The sequence below is a fragment of the Lissotriton vulgaris genome, chromosome 8 (genome assembly GCF_964263255.1).
Source record: "Lissotriton vulgaris chromosome 8, aLisVul1.2, whole genome shotgun sequence".
NCBI classification, from domain to species: Eukaryota; Metazoa; Chordata; class Amphibia; order Caudata; family Salamandridae; genus Lissotriton; species Lissotriton vulgaris.
The window spans coordinates 1,151,401,730-1,151,415,269 of record NC_141696.1 but is presented as its reverse complement, the minus strand read 5'-3'; the positions used below and the strand labels follow the sequence as shown (position 1 = coordinate 1,151,415,269).

The 13,540-nt window shown below is 41.5% G+C and overlaps 1 pseudogene; it reads left to right on the top strand.

The window, feature by feature from the left end:
- The first annotated feature begins 10,208 nt into the window (after nucleotides 1-10,208).
- On the top strand, nucleotides 10,209-11,997 carry LOC147698410 (18S ribosomal RNA; annotated as a pseudogene).
- Nucleotides 11,998-13,540: the final 1,543 nt, after the last annotated feature.

Below are 13,540 nucleotides of genomic sequence, written 5' to 3'. Positions count from 1 at the left end.
TCACAGACTGAGAAAAGCAAACAAAGACTTGAAAGAGAAACTTTTCTTCGAAAAAGAAGGAGCTACGCTGTTTGATAACATGGAGAACGGCAACCCAAACCGAAAAGCCAAATGCATAATAGGTACATTAATAGCAGTAGTAATTTTTCTCATTATTACAGTAGTGACCATATCATACATGGTAGGACATGAAAGTGATAAAGAAATAACAGATGTAAAGCCTGTAACGACTTTGAAACCAGCTCTTGTTGGGAAGAAGGAGGAGAGCAATGTAATTCGTGAAAAGGCGTTATTGGCAAATGAAGCTCGTAGGTTACACGTAGACGATCCACAGGGAAATTTTAGGTCAAATGCATATGCCAAACTATTGTACGAGTATATCGATGCCATGGAGGCCAAAGATTGTTACGTTTGTATGCAATTGCCGGCTTCTGTAGATGAAGGCATCAGATATCATCATCTCCCACTGACATATGGGATAACATGTAGTTTATTGCTCAGTATATTTTATGGTAGAGAAGGGTTCGAGTACTACTTTTCAAATTATGATTCGGTACTGCCTGAAGTCCCGAATTATAAACAAATGAATAAGTGGGACTATTATAAAAAGGAGGATAGATTAGCCAAATTCTTTCTTCCTTGGGATACATTAGATTCTTCATATGCACGCAGAAATAATCTGACTTGCAAAGTGTCAGAGATAGAGAAGAAATTCATAGGACAAGTAGATGACAGATACAGAAGGCAGAAGATTCTAAAAATGTCAGGACAGTGGAAAACAGATTGGACCGAAGAAGAAAAAGCACACAAAAAGAAAGGGAGCAATGGTCCAATAGCTTTGGATAGAACGCAGAAAGGAAAGTTATGTTTAACTCGAAGCAAGACATATTATGAGAGTGTATTTGTAGGTGAAGTAAATTGCGAACATGCTTTTAGGTTGGAATACTATACGAAAGATTTCATGAAGGAGATGCAAGCTATTCCGAATGTATATTTTGTATGTGGAAGAAGTGCCTATGTAAAACTGCCTGACAATTGGTATGGTTTGTGTTACCTGGCAATTGTCGTCCCCAAAATATATCATGCAAAGGATTTAGCGATCATAGAAGGAAAGGCTTCGATAAGAACGAAAAGAGAAGTAGGAGATGCAGAAGTAGTTGGAGACATATTTGGAGCAATGTTTCCTATGTTAGGTTTAATACTTAACGATGTTAAGATCAGGAGACTAGCTACAGTTGTAGATAGATTATCTGCAAGTACTGCAAGGTCATTGATGCTAGTAGAAGGAGAGATGCAGTCGATTAGAGCAATGGTTCTTCAGAACCGACTTGCTTTAGATGTTCTGCTAGCAAAAGAGGGCGGAGTCTGCAAGGCTCTGAAGGTCCAGGAATGTTGTACTTATATTCCTGATAATTCAAAACCACTTGAGAAAGTCATACATAACATTACAGAGATACACCAAGAAATCGAAGATTTAACAAAAGTAAATGTTTGGGAAAAAGTAGGTCATGGAGTAGGAAAGGTTGGAAGTTGGTTTGCCAACCTAGGGAAAAGCATTATATGGTATATATTAAAACCTGAATTAATAGTATTAATTTGCATAATTACATTGTTAGGGTTAGTGAAATTGTATAAATGCTATAGGTCGAACCGATTACAAAGGCCCATGAGAGAGCAGGAGAGGAGATTAGCTGCTTTACAAGATCAACAGTATAAAAGTTTAAGAGCTCTCGAAACGATAAAAAGAGGGAATCTTGTAACTAGTTCTGTGTAAAGGTGTTATTCAAATTGCATTTTAGTGATGACCCCTAGAGGTCATCAAAGGGGGGAACTGAGAGAGCGCAATTTGAATAAAAAGCATATCTGTACCATAATCATAAGCATATCGCATAAACGTAGAAGTTGTAACGTAAATTAGCATTTGTAGTGTAAAGTTAGCCGATGTAACATGAATAATAGGAAATGTATTTGTATTCACTTTAGAAAATGCATTAGATTTAGAAGGCCCGTATAAGTATTGGGCTAATGTAGGAATGTGTAGAAATGCTTACGAACATCAGAACGTGCAAAGTAGAATTCATGTACGTGTATAATTCTAAATGGAGAAGCGGCGAGAAATGTGAAATGAAGAAATGAGCAGAGCATATATAGCATAATATAACGAACGAGATATAAAATGTATTCTATGTAAAATGTATTCACTTATAAGCAAAGGATTTGCTAAATGCGATTATACATAAATGTGTGTTAAAGGTTATACTGTGTAGAAGGGTTTGTAGGAATGTTAGAAGAGTTGGGTCATGTGTGATTTTAACCTGACTGACCAAGGGTTTGCAGGAGTGTAGTCCGCTGTATGTAATTTAGTGGGCTCACAGGAGTTGTGAATAGCCTTGATCCAAACGTGCGAGCCAAGGAGTCTAAGTTCTTGTTAGATTTAAGGTGACAATGCTAGACGAGGTTTATGGCCTAAACGTGAGAGGAGACGTTTGGAATTTGAGTCTTGTTTAGAGAAGACCGTTCGCAGGACCAAATGAGGTTACGTATACAGCCGTAAAGAATGAAGTTCTGATGAGGTGATAGACTTTGCTCTGAAAGTGTCAAATGGAATGTCAATGAAGTCACCAGAAAGAAGACGAAGACGGCGTCTAAGAAGAAAGGTCAACTTAACGGACGACGCGAAGAGACGAAGCTATGGAAAGACCTAGAAAATGACATCATATGTATGTGTATGTGGTGGGCGTCAAGGGGCGTTCCATCCATACGGTGATTGTGTATTTAGGGACAGCACCCTGGGGAGGAAAAGGGGAGCAAGAGCGAAGAGCGCAGATGGCAAGCAAGTTAGGAGCGAGCGCTGAGAAAGAGCAGAGCGCAAGAGAGCAGTAGGCCGAGGACCCTTAGAGAGCGGATGGGTAGGCAGAGAGGGTACTGTTTCTCGACATAAGTTACCTTTAGAGGCTAAGAGAGTTTGAACTTCTTAGGAAGTCAAACTGCTGACACCTTTTTAGGGAAATAGAAACTTGCGAAGTAGGGATGTCACCTAGCATAGAGTAGGGACAGATTTAACTTGTATTCTTTTCTTTGTAGATGACGCAACGGAACCACATTGTATCTATGCTTTTTAATCTGTTGATTCTGGAACTGACTTTGATTGTATTCTTTTGTAGACTGAGGTTCTTTAGGGAATTTATGTTCCTTCTAGTTCCTGTATACTTATTGAATCTTATCCTGAGAGGATTGTATTTGCAACTTATCTTAATTTTATATTAAACCTTTTAAACTTTATCAGTTGTAAGTGGTTCTTCAGAGTCGCGTCAGTTTATGGGGTTTATCTAACCTAGGCGGGGTTTGTCTTTTACTCAATGACAGAAAACAATCGATCCAAATTTGACGAATGAGATAGATATCAAAGTGATCAGAAAAGGTATCAAAATCTCATTCCCCGCAGACTCTGGCGTGGAACTGGTGCCGATCAAATCACATGACCTGCTCTCGCCCCTCTCTGAATCAGGCAGCACAGGAAAGAGCACAGATTGTGGCAGCTCTGGTCAGTGGGCTCCCCCAATCAGGGACCAATAGTGGATTATTGGACATTTCAGACACTCAATTCACAGGTGGCTCCTTTCCGGGTGACTTGTCGGACACACTGCAAGGAGGATACTCCGATGACTGCTGATCCCCTCTGCTGATTTTTTCAAGACAACATCCTTTTCTTGATTAAGTGATGAACCACTGTTATGGGTGTCATGAATCCGACTGAGATGTCCTAATTGTACCGGGAATTGGGACAGAGAACAACTTATGATGGTTATGGCTCTACTGGATAGGATAAGCGATTTTCATACTGCAATGATTTATGATGACCACGTATTACCCTCCGCTGGGCTCTTTAATATTTTAGTTTACACACTATGTGGGGTTTCTGGCTTGTTGCTACACCATTGCACAGCAACATGGGGAAGGGAGTTTGTGATCATGTTGGGGATTGGTAACGTGTGTGTGTGGCTGTGGGACTGAAGATCCCTACTTGGCGCTTACACACTTAGACTTTAGCAGACGTGGGGTTCAGCTCACAGATCTGTGAAGCCATTGATAATTACTTCCAGGATAGCAAGGGAACAGCGTCAAATGTATTGGATGAATGGGATACATTTAAAGTTGTATTACGTGGGTTATGTAAGAAAATATCTTATGAAAGGGGCTGAATGATGAGGTGGCAGCCACTGAGGACCACCTGAAAGAATTAGAGTGAGCATGTCTGATGGATGGTGATCAATTCCCGACTCTCTTGGCCTCACAAAAAGAACACAGGCAACTAGCGACTAAGCTGTCCAAATTCAATCATAAACTGCACACACAGCTACAGCACGAACCTTGGGATATGGCGGGCCATTTGCTAGCGCGGTTGTTGCGCTCAGAAACACCCAATCGAAGGAATCTGACTATCGACAAGCCATATAGTAAATACCCAGGATGACAATAATGGAGAATTGGAAAATTATTAAAGGGGTTTATGTAGGGAACCCTAAGTGACTCACCCTAATGCACTCAGTACATATTTGACAAGTGTACACACCTCCACTGTTAACCCCCTGCAGAGTCAGGAGTTAGATAGCCCAGTTACACTAGAAGAAGTGCAGGAGGCAATAATCCAGATAGTTTGGTTGCAGGTACTGATGGGCTCCCGATCTAATTCTATACTCACTACCGTGAACAGCTCTCCCTGTGTCTCTGTAAAGTGTATGAGGGTGCACTAGCTGGTGGAACCTTGCAAACTTCAATGAGGGAAGCGGTGATAGTAGTCCTCCCCAAAATGGGACGGGATCCCTTGATTGTGACATACTACCGGCCTCTATCATAGGAAACTGTTCACCTTAAAGGTGTGCCCAGACGTGGGTTTCTTCCTCACGGTGCCACTGGATTCAAGCTAGCCTGGCTTATTAGGGGTGATACCACGAAACCGGTCCCAGGATGCTTATTTCCGATCCAGGGAAGACCTGGCTCGATGGTTCAAGCTGGACTGTTCCCATGAGGAGCAGAATCAAGACAGATTTGCATGTGGCTGGGCACACACTGTGGTGGCGAAGTGAGCAAAAGAATGATGGATTTAACTCAGATCTCTTGACTGGGGGTGAGTGGTTGAAAGGTTTCAGCACTCCGTCCATTATCTTGTTGTGTTTGTAGAGTAAATAACTTAATGAAGACCAGGCACGGCTGGCACAGGTAAGAGCGGTGGGGACAAGATAGGTAAAATGAAATAAATAAATAAAAGCACTTACCTTGATCTGGCGGTGATGTGGCTGGTGCAAGGTAAGTTGTTTTTATTTACTTTTTTAGATAATTATCCTATCCCGTCATCTGTTGACTACCCCCCACCTCCCTACCCCGCACTACCACTCTTACCTGTGCCTGCCACGGCTGATGAAGACATTTTCAAATTATACACAAGATTATCGAACTAAAGGCGACAACTTTTGCTCATATAAATTATAGGATTATATTTGTGAACAGTTCAAAGAATACCCTTAAAAGGAATGTTTCTAAGAACATTCCTGCACTCCCACAACTAAACACTACAAATATTTTGCTAATGCAAATATTAACCAATCCATTTCTATAGCAAAACCAATAATAGCTTTGGGGGGAACATGAACAAAAGGGTATACTTGTATTACTTGTGTTACTCCATAATCCTTTGTTAGAGATCCTAGAAATCGGTACTTAGCAAAACAATCGTCTGAAAATCTAAATTTAGAATTACCATTCAAAAATAGGCTTCGAGGTTTTGTGAGCAAAGATGCTAGTAAAAATAACTTCTATGAAAACTTCAAAGCAAATACAGATGTATACAATACAAAGAACAGAACTTGAAGAGGTGTGGAACTGAGAGGAGTCCTTTTGTGTGTATAAACTCAGCGGGCCAATTAATAAAGGCATATAAGAGTACATGAATGAGTGCTCTTCTAGAACTCTTCTACATAGTCTAACGAGTCTCAGCTAGCACAGGCGGGGCGGGTGGTGTTCGGGGAAGTCACATAAGCTAAATGAATAAATAAAAATAGATAAAACACTTACCTTGCACCTCCCGCATCGCCAAGTCGGCAATGCGGCGAGCACAAGGTTAGTGGTTTTATTACATTTTCTTTTAAATGTAACTTATCCCGACATATGTCGACTTCCCTGACCCCCACCCTGCCCTCGCCTCACCACTCTTATCTGTGACACCCGCCGCTGAGTCTAACCTGCCTTTGTAAGTTGGCTCCAAAATATCTAAAATGTGAATTTTCATGGAACATTCATTTACAATTAATACAAATAGAAAGCACTCTTTACACTTTTACTGATCGGCGGGGAATCAATTGCGCGTGGGAGTGCTGCGGCCGTTATGATGAGCCCAGCTCGTCATGAGCACAGCTCCACTGTGCCTCAAGATGAGATGGGCTAGTCATAAGCATGGAAGGGGTTAATTTTTGTATGCTCCTTTATGTAATCATTTCTATGAAGTATTTATTTCATACTTTTATTCTGGAACCTTTTTGACTTCATCATTTTATTAATCTTTTAATTTAATATCAATTATATTCTAAGAGTGGGTAACAGATCATTATTCCATGCAGGTTATTGTAGAAAATAGTTTACACTCACCAGAGTGATCCGTTTGGACGATAGCACGTCGACTGTCCATTACTTTTGAAGATTGCTCGAATACGTGGTTTGATGTATTCATCCTCCATGATGATGAAGGTAAATTGAATTGGTTCGGTGCGTGTGATCAAAATAGCAACATTACCCGAAGGATAACTAGTGAACAATTAAGGAAAAAGAATCTACCGTGGATGATATACAGGATTTTAAAGCATAAAACAAGCTCTTAGGCATTTTAATAATACTTTTTTCATCATCACAAATTTGTCAATAACGCCATCAAATATTTTACCACCTATCATCTCATTCAAGGCAGGAAACAAGAAGTCTTTGCAGAGCCATTGAGCAGAAACATGTGAAATTTGCATTATACTCTATTTTGATGGACCTTCTCACAGTGAATCTATCAGGAGAAAACTTGTGTGACAAAATGTTTTCTAATTTCTGCATCACTCAGTCCTGAGAGTTTCCCAAATTGTGCATATTATTTTCTGGTTTTCCCTTCAAACACTGCACAGCGCTCACTTTTATCCCAATTTACAATTCTGGTTTAAGACATGTGTCATGTAGGAATCCCAACTACCAAAAGATCCAATCATACATGATTATGCTGTGACGTCATTCTTTATTGGTATATTTTCATATAAGTCCAATATCCAGAATATAAAAACAGATTCATGAAAGGATCCTACACAGCTGACAAGTGTTTCGCCCTACATTGTCAATCAGACCAGGACTTTTTCAAGGCGTTCATAACAGTGATATCAGCATGTCCTAGTCACATTTGTTGATTCATGGTATTATCTTTATTCAAATTTAGATGTAGGCTGTACAGTGGCAGTGATAGAGTGTCCGTTCGCGGATGGACACTCTATCACTGCCACTGTATAGACCGTACAGCCCTGGTCTGATTGACATTCTAGGGCGAAACACGTGTCGGCTATGTAGGATCCTTTCATGAATCTGTTTTTATATTCTGGATATTGGACTTATATGAAAATATATCAATAAAGAATGACTTTTGAATATTACTATCCAGTAGGAAGAATGACTTCTGTGAATAAATAAATAAAAAGGAGGTGGCACGTCTCACAGAGTAGCAGTGCATAAAAAATGAGGTATAAAGGTTCAATGCCTCGAGAATAGCCTCTTTCAAAACTGATTTAAGGCATTTCTGGACAGCTAAGAGACCCTCTGAACTTTCTCCTAGAAACTCTGGAATACATGATTATGCTGATTTATGCTGATATTTGTTCAACTACATCACAGAAATTACACATTGTCTGTTTGAATTTGCATGATGTAGGTGGAAAGTGAGAGGTACAGCAATAAAGCAATGATTTGCATTAAGAAGGCATAATTTTCAAACAACAGACAAAGAGGCATATTTACAAGGAAATGGCAGAGCACTGCGCTGCAGCAAATTTCGCACTGCCACGCTCCACTATTTCCAAAACACAGCCATGCGCCACATTTACAGCAAAATGGCGAACCCTGGTTTTCTCTCGGGCCGGTGCTAAAAATAGCTGCCTAGCACTAATACCATAGCACAAGGGTCCCTGTGTTGCAGGGGGTGATTGTCTGGCCATATGGATGAATGAGCACTGCCTCAAATTAAACGGAACAAAAACAGAGGTGCTCATTATAGGGGGAAACAACACCAATTGGACCAAAGACTGGTGGCCCACATGTCTGGGACCAATACCTACCCCCAGTCAGGAGGCCAAGAATTTGGGTGTCTGGATTGACAACAAACTCTCGTATGACAGTCATGTCAAAAAAACAGTTGGAAAGTGTTTTGGAGTTATGAAGACGCTCAGCCGCACCTTGGACCTACTCCCATTGAGTTCCAGGCGCACCATGACACAAGCTCTTATCACTTCCCGCATTGATTACGGGAATGTGCTTTTGTTGGGCACTTCTGAAAAAAACATTAGAAAGCTGCAGGTCCTGCAAAATTCAGCGGCACGCCTTGTGCTTAGACTCCCGCGCAGAGCTCCATCTAAACCTTCCTTGGATGCTCTGCATTGGCTGCCCATCAGAAAGAGGTTAATTTTCAAGGCACTTCTCTGGTGCCATAGGATCATTCATCAGAGAGCACCCTCCTATTTGTCTGACCTAGTCTCTCTCTATGAACCCTCTAGAATTCTTCGTTCCAAAGGAACAGGTTTGCTTAAAACCACGCGCCCAAAAAAAGCCAGACTTGGAGGCAGGTCCTTTCGCACTCTTGCGGCCAAGGAGTGGAACACCCTCCCTATGAATATCAGACAGGAAAAAAGCGAAACATCTTTTAGGAAACTTCTAAAAACACATCTTTTCACTAGCTAATTTCAATGTTTGCTGCCTGTTTCTTCTGCCATCCAAGCAATACTCTCTCCTAAGCGCGGGGACACGCCGGGAGGCGTCACCAGGCGCTTTATAAACTCCTATAATAATAATAATAATAATAATATGTGCAGGAAAATGTCCCTTCATGCACAGGAACAATCAATAATGGCAATTTGCTACTTCTATGTGTGCTGCACCCTGCAGCACACAAAAAAGTAGCAAATTGTCATTATTTAATGATTGTGTATATGCCATAACCAATCATTAATTGCATTTTTCTCTTTCAATGTGTACGTAGAAAAGTCAAAAACGAGGAGAAATACCTTTATTTTGCCATTCTAACGCCTGTTATTGCATGGCAATAGATCCTTGTAAATCTGGGGCAGCGTCAAGAAAGCAAAGCGTGTTGTGGTGGAATACCCACAGCAACACCCATTGCATGCCCCTTTTAGGCAGATACCTGCGTGAAAGGATACCATGTTTACAAAGCGGCATTAAGCCACAAAAACTCTCCACTTTGTAAATATGGTGCAGGGCGTAGCACCACTGGAATGTCGGCAAAAGTGATATTCCGGTGGAGCAATCTCCTTGTAAATATGCACCAAAGTGGTCACTATAGTCAAATTACTGGTCATAGTTGTGAATCTGACCTGTAGTTGGATTGTGAGATAATCAATCTTTGAAAAACCCTGAGATAAAAATCCTTATAAAGGAATTAATATATATTCCTCTTGCGTCCATTGCACACATACAAATTATCAGTGTGTTTTCTCCTAGGAAGCTAAGCGCTCAACCAAACAGAGGTGACATGCTTCAACTTTGGGCCAGACCCTTACGTGTTGCGGTCTCTGGCATGTGTGGGCTCAACCTAATTGTTGAGCGAGTAATTTGAACAGTGATGATATGTGTGAATACACTATCATTGTGCTTACCGTTTGGAGCCTATTCACACGCTGTGTTTTGTTGTATGTGAAGTAGTACTCCAGTAGTAATATTCATGTACTACAAAATGCTATTCACTAACCTACAGGTGGAGACATCTGCCTCTGCCTTTCTTATCTTTTCTGTGTGAAGATCTACGCTACGATGGCAGAGATCACTGCTCTTGTAAGCCCACCGTTTAGTAGTATATGTAGGAGGGACAAGGAGGATAGGTATTGCTTACAATAAAATGGGAAGGAATAATGGAAAAGTAAGTAAGGGGTTAGGTAGGGACAGGCAAAAATCCACCCACAAAAGATTAATCCCCTAGCTATTAATAAATTACTCTTTAAAACTTACTACAGACCTAAAACAGTGACAAAACAGTAGTAAATGAACTCCACCCCAACCCTAGAGTAAGTCAGGCACCACACAAAGCCATCTGTTACTTAGATACCTGTGGTAATACTAGAGCTAATACATGCCGATGAGAGCTGACCTCCCACGAGGTTTGCTTTTAGCAGACCAAAACAAGTCTGGGTTTGCCTGCCCATTTTAGTGACTAGATACCATCCGGCCGAACACACGTCCAGATGACAATTCCGATGACTTCCCTATCAACTTTCGATTGAACTTTCTGTGCCTATCACGGTGACCATGAGTAACGTGGAATCAGAGTTTGATTCCAGAGAGGGAGCCTGAGAAATGGCTACTGCATGCAAGGAAGGCAGCAGGTGCACAAATTACTCACTCCTAATTTGGGGAGATAATGACAAAAAATGAAAATACAGGACTCTTTTGAGGCTCTGTATTTGGAATGAGTACACGTTAATCCTTTTGTGAGAAACCTTTGGTGGGCAAGTTAGTTGCCAGCAGCTGGGGTAATTCCAGCTCCAGTAACGCATATCGAAGTTGCTGCAGTTAAAACGCTTGTATTTGGCTCTTGGAGTTGAGCTGCTAGTCATCCTCCATGAGGCGAGCTACTGCCAGACCCAGGCCCTGGCTCTCTACGCCTCTTTGATGCTCTTGACTTATTGTAGTGGTGTCCGAAGCATTTATTTTGAAAAAATGTGAGTATTCAAAGGAGGCCAGTCACCTGAATACTTCAGCTAGGAAAAAATGAAATAGGATTCCACTACAATCATCTTGGATTTTGTAACTTGGGCTATTATTAAGGGGGACAGGCTTTAATATTGAGCTGTTAGAGGTGAAATTCTTGGACTGGTGCAAGATGAGTCACAAAGCATTTTCAAGAAAGCTTTAATTAATCAAGAATGAAAGTTGCATGTTTGAAGATGATCTCATGCCATTGTAGTTACGACCATACACAATGCCGACTAGTGATCCTGCTGCATTATTCTGATTATTTGCCGAACAGCTTCTGAAAAACCAAAGATTTTGTGGTCACAGGGGCATCATGGTTGTTAAGCTGAAACTTAAAGAAATTGACAGAAGGGCCCCACCAGGACTGGAGCCTACTGCTTACTTTGACTCAGCATAGGAAACTTAATTCATCCAACACATAAAGGATAGGCAGATTGATAGCTCTTTCTCAATTCCGTAGTTGGTGGTGCATGTTCATTTTTTGTTGATGGAGCAATTTGTCTGATTAATGCCGATACTGAAACAGACTCCTCCATGCTAACTAGTTATGTGACCTCCAGCAATTGGCATTCAATTTCTTAAAAAGGACATTGGACGTTTAGCTGTACTAGATCGAACAATAACAAGTCTGTGATGTGCTTAGGTGACTGGGGCTGCACACATGCTACACTGAATGGATCTGCATGCGTCTTCCGTTTTGCCGGAGGCTTTAGGTATCCCGCTTAACCATGTTCATAACTGAGATTAGGGATTGTAATTATTTGCCATAAATGAGAAATCGCCAATGAGTGTGGGGTTAAGCTGGCTATGATTAAGTCCCAGGCCTTTGTACACACTGCCCATCGCTACTACTAATTGAGTGCTTTACCAAGGTCCTCGGATCAGCACCACCATGATTGTCAATACCCTGGTGGTACACCTAGAAGATGGTCAAACTTTACTATCTAGAGAAGATAAAGTCATGACAGAGTTTCAATAGGTGAACCAGTGGATGGATCATTAACGGCAGAGCGCCCCGAGAGACTAATGAAGCCAGCCCAAACCGACGGCTGCCTCCCGGATTAAACCCTGCCAAAGGGCACACCCCATCCCTTGCCTGCCAGCTAGCGAGTGTCCTACAGCTTTTTGAGCAATTGTGTGGGGATTCAGCAAGTAGCAGGCTTCTCCACCCCAGGAAGACCCGACGGACATACTAGGGAACAGGGTGGCTTTGGCCCCTCCAGGAGGAACTCAATACGAGAGACAGCCCTTCCAAAATAGAACCCATGCTGGGACCCCTACACGCTGTGCTGTCTGGGAAATACTCCTGGTGATCCTGGACCGCCTGATTTCGAGCAACCTAGGGCAGCACATCTCGGGTGGCAGGACAGCCTGGAGGAGAACGAGCTGGGGCCTCAAGCTCCTCTCGGTGGAGATGCCCTTCCCTTCGCGGTCAGTGTGAACTGCTTCAACTGGTGGGATCGCATTTTAATTTATTTTGCCGGAAGAGTTTTGATGTTTTCATTTTTCGGCAATTGAATGGAGTGTTTTGGGTCTGTACTTGTAGTGTAGTTAATTTGCATCTCACTGATGCTGGTAACAAAGAGGTTACAATCTTTACTGCCGATCTTAAAGAACTTAATTATTTTGGCTTGGCCTGGTTTAGTTTCTCAGATGGTGCAAACAAGCTGACACTTGAGACATTTTGTCTTCCTGTTTTTTCTCTTTTTCACATATTATTCCCAATTGAAGGACAATGCGAAGTGGCTCCGCGCGCGTTGAATTGACGTCGGTAGAAAACACTTGTGTTATAGTGTACATGGGCGCAGCGCTTCAGGCTGTTTTATAGTTGTTCCCTGTGCCTTTATGAATTTATAACAAATGGCACGCCATGTACTGACTTCGTTAAGGATCGCAAGGTGATTTGATGTGTGAATTAAGGGCCATATTCATGAACACATTTTCCCATAGACACAGAATGGGCAAAACCCTTTGATGAATCTGGCCCTAAGTCCCGTAAATATACGATCACACTTGATATCAGCAGCGAGCGTGAAACGTGTTCATGTGCAAAATGACAATGCATTTGCACAAAATAAAACTTTCTTATTTTAAACTATGCTCGTGTTATAGAGAACATAGGTTCAGCCTTTGATGCTGTTTTATTCCCAACAAATGGCACGCCATGTACCGACTGCCTAAGGATATCAGGGTGATGTGATGTCAGAAAGAAGTTTTTTTTATTTTTTTATTTCAGTGTTTGATGCATTACTCTTACTGACATTTAACACTTTATTTTTAGGGTACTCTTCTGTTTATTTTATTTCCCTGCATTTTATGGAGTCTCCTGGGTCCGTACTTTCAGAGTTTGAAGCATTACTTGTACTACCATCTAGCGCTATGGAGTGTCTTTGGTCTGTATTTGTAGCTGCTGCCCTGGCTGCGTGCAGTTTGTATGGACGTGGGCAGATTAGTATGTTGCAGATTCTTTGTTGTTCTGAACATATGATAAGCTTTTTAAAGTGGGCCTAAGTCGACTGCGCTGCATTGTTAGCCTAAGTACTTT